This window comes from Dasypus novemcinctus, chromosome 3 (genome assembly GCF_030445035.2).
Source record: "Dasypus novemcinctus isolate mDasNov1 chromosome 3, mDasNov1.1.hap2, whole genome shotgun sequence".
NCBI classification, from domain to species: domain Eukaryota; kingdom Metazoa; phylum Chordata; class Mammalia; order Cingulata; family Dasypodidae; genus Dasypus; species Dasypus novemcinctus.
This window is the reverse complement of record NC_080675.1, coordinates 78175153-78179561: the sequence shown is the minus strand read 5'-3', so window position 1 is coordinate 78179561 and position 4409 is coordinate 78175153.

Below are 4409 nucleotides of genomic sequence, written 5' to 3'. Positions count from 1 at the left end.
GCTGTTGTAGAATCAATTGACAGCCTATATACACAGGAGATTTCAAAAGGATGAGGCCCTATGCAAACTCAAGGCTTTCTCACATTTTGGTGAAACACATCACTTGCTCATTCATTCAACAAACATTCTCTGAGCCTAAAACTAAACCCTGGGGATATTATGGTGAATAAGACAGACTTGACCTCGACCCCGTGGAGCTTATGATCTAGTTTGTTAATGATTTATTTGCAAAGTGAAATAGGTGCATCCACTTTTTGAAAGCACATACATTTATAATATTCCATCATATTTATCCTTTAACACAAAAAAAGAGTCAAGAAAGTTTAGTAGAAATATGGCTAGATAAGAAATTAGGAGTTGAGGATTCAGATCTTCCACCACCTCACTGGGTGCTTAGGCATATCAGAGTCTTTGTAATGTTTTCCCATCAATAAAGTTGGGCTTGTAAAAGTTCTACCTTTTCTAAAGGATCTGGTATATTTCAAAACTGCAAGTTAGAGTACAGGACAATTGACCTGATTTTTTCAACAAGTTAGAGGCATAAAAAAGAAAGAGAAAAAAGAGTACTAAAGATACTTAAGAGATATAACAACCAAATAATACGTAGACATTGGACTTTGACTATAAAAGACATTTTTGAGACAATTGTGGAAATTTGAATATATCCTATGTTTAGGATGATGCCAAATTGTCATTGATAATTTTATTAAGTATGATAAGGACATTATGATTATATAAGAAAATGTCCCATTTTTAGCATATGTAAGAGTGAAATAACTTAATGTCAGCAACTGCTATAAAATAAAATCCTAGGAAAGTAGATGTGGCTCAAGTGATTGGGCTCATCTACTATATGGGAGGCCCTGTATTTGATTCTTGGGGCCTCCTAGTGAAGGCAAGCTGGCCCATGCTGCCAAGAGCTGGCAGCCTAAGCAGAGAGCTGGCAGCCCATGCCATGGAGAGCTGGTCCAGCAAGATGATGCAACAAAGGAAGATGCAGAAGAGAGACAGTGAGAGACACAGCAGACCAGGGAGTTGAGGTGGCTCAAGCAATTGAGTGCCTCTCTCCCACACAGGAGGTCCCGGGATCCTCATAAAAGAGAAAGACAAGAAGAACAGACAAGCAGACACGGAAAGAATACACAGTGAATGGACACAGAGAGCAGGCAGGGAGAGCAAATAACAACAATAGGGGGAGGGAAAAAAATAAAATAAATTTTAAAAAATAAAATGAATAAAATCCTAAATAAGATAAATTAAATAACACAAGAAAAAAATCGAAGTCTTCAACAAGAGTGTGCATGTATAGACAGACATTACTCATCGATTGTTATTCTCTCACCTGATACACAAAACTGATTCTACAACTCGTTGAAGAGGAGCATTTTCCCTAATTACTTGAGTTCATTCTGGTGTGGAAAAAGAACATAGGAAAGGAAATTTCCATACTTATTTCTCTTTGATGAGATTTCATTAAATTTGTAGGGGCTAGGATTGCACTGGGGGATCGAGGAAACTTGGGGTGCTTCTGGCTTTGCACCTGGCTTTTCTATGGTTGCAAGGTGTGTAGGAACTGGGATAAGTGGGTGGAGAAGGGCCAGGGTAGTCAAACGAGTCCACAAATGGTTTGATGACTTCAGACTCAGTAGATCTAAACCAGCAAGCTGTTTCTTTGATCTGGTATATTTAAACCAGACATACATCTCTGCTTACCTAGGGCAGACCGGTGGTTGAAACAGACTAACGTGTCTGGGACCCTCAGCGGTCCAAGCTCCCACAGTAGTGTCATCACCTAGAAGCTTGTTAGGAATGCCGTAGGTGTGACCCCATTCCCAATTTAACTCAATCAGAATCTACAGGCTAACACTACTACCCGGTAGTTTATATGACCATTAAAGTTTGAGAAGCTCCATCTTACAATCTAAGAATAACTTAAATACTGATCAAAAAGAATAACTACAAATAATAGCCATATCACTATTGTTATTTGTGTGAAAGTGAAGGGAAATGAAGCAACTTATAACAAGATAATTTCAAAGCACCATTTTTGTCTTGAAATAGTCACATTGTGAAAGCCTTGGCCTTACATACATGATTTCCCAACAATTGGCCTGTATTTGTAGACATAGCTCCCATCTGTGGTCTACCGGCCTGAAGGATACCAAACCATCTCAGTGTTAGTTACTTCTACCTCAGGTTTGTTTCTTTGTTTAAAGTATAAAATCTCTACCTCCTCTGAGAATTCGAAGGCCCAAGATAACAGCACCAATAGTATCTAAACGCCTTATCTTTTTGTAAATATAAATAGAATTTCTCCAATAGTCTTCTTAAAATACACTGATCTTGACACATTCAATGTTTATTTAACCATCAATAGTCAAAATTCTACTTTGTATTGATTTTTTTCCTGCACCATAGCTGCCTGAGAGCCCTGCCAATGAGAAAGGGCTGCTAAGTAAACTAAACTAGGGCTGGTTTTTCACTCAGCCTTGATCACTCAAACTGACACTGGCTCCGGCCTCCATCACAGCTTTTGCCTTTACCGATCGTTCCGGGATTTGAGCAAGTTATTCTCCTCAGAAATACAGTCTAATCTGTAACCAGGTGACCAAGGTGAACTCTCCCCCTTGCCCTGATGTACTGAAGGGCTGACCTTGCTGCACCAAACCAGGTGATTGCATTGAACTTATTTTGCTAAGTGCCAGTGTGCAACGGTGCGCATGATATTCTTTTCTGGTTACATTGATTAAATTAGTCATATCGCTAGCAGATTTCTCTCTACTAAGGACTTTTCCAGCTCACAGACTCTTGGGAAGTGTTCAAAATTAAATGATAACAACACAACCCTGATCACTTGTATTATAGGTAAAAGGAAATGCCCTTTAAAATGCCTCAAGGCTTTTGTTTTCTGTGGTCCTGGAAATCTGGAGGTTCGAATGGTGACTATATATAGGAACATCCTAGGCGCCATAATGGCCCCATAAATATCTCCTCAGCGGAGCTGTGCGTCTCCCTCTGGACTTGAGAGCTTTCTTTGAAGTTATAGGGCAGAAGTTGTGCATGTGGAAGAGGTATGCAACTTATCATCATTACTTTCCATTGCTTTAGAAGCTTTTAAGTAATACTAGATTTATCACATTTTTCTTACAGCAAATTTTAGTTTCATCTAGTGTTTCTTCTGAAGCCTGGACCTATAAACTGGTTCGTCTTTGTAGCTGATCTGCCACAGTAGTTCCCATATTTTTCTGCCAAGAAGACCTTTTGGAATCCGATTAAATAGACGACATGACATTTATAGTCACTGAGATTAGAACACCTGGAAGGAGGCCCAGAACTTATCCAGTCTCTTGGGGACCCTCTAGTACAAACCAGACTGGACTGTGTTGGTTGGATCCAATTCAGAGCTAGCCTTTTGCTACTAGCTCCTTCTCAGGTTCCCCCTCATCTTGAGCAGTCTCTTGGGTTGTGTTGCCAAGCATCGCATACAGTAAGTGCTCAGTAAATATTTTGTCATCTTGATTTGATTTTGCTGAAGGGCTCATGAAAAGTCAGTGTGCATTTAAAGGGTTTGCTTTGCAAATCGGAGAGGAGAGAAGGACAGCACAGAACTGACTGAAAACCTCCATTCCTGTTTAGGTTTCCACCCTTGCTCTCTATCCTTACACATTATAGCCATCATTTCCTTTTTTTTTTTTTTTTTTTAACACAGACACACCTTGTTTTCTTTAGCATTACAGAGATAAAATATGCTTATTGTAAAAAACAAATTTTAGTAAGCACAAATAAACATCTTCCTAATATCCAGGATAATCGATGTTAAGTTTCACCTACACTATCATTCCAATATTTTCCTGTGTGTAATGTACTTGTCATTTTTTGAAGTTAATAATGTGTCTTGCCTTTCAGCACACATTTACCTATTCTGTCTCCAAGGGTCTCATTAAAATGATTTTTAAAAACAGTTTTAAATTCCAAACTTTACAACCGTGAAAAAAAGTGAGCCAGAAAATATCAAGGATGCTAACCAACAGAAAAGAAAAGGCATATATGTAAGTGGAGAAATTTTAGCGAAGCAACAGGCCCAAACTCCAGAGATAAAGGCAGATATTTGCAAGAGGCACCCCTCCCCTCTCCCCCCCCCCCCCCCCCCCCAAGATACTTCTAGCTCAGAATCTTCAAAGTAGCCTGGGATGTTAAGGAATTGCTTTTGGAACAACTGGGATGGGTGGGGCTCTCCTTCTGCCTATAAATAGGATGACTAGTGAGGCAGCTTTTGCCTTCCTAAGGATGTAAGAAATATGTCTGGGAGAACACCTGTGAGAGAGTTTGGGGCCTGAGAAAAGCAATGCTGAGTTTGAGATAAATTTGAACCTCCACAACAGAACAGGGTAAAAAGGCAGAGCTGCTCA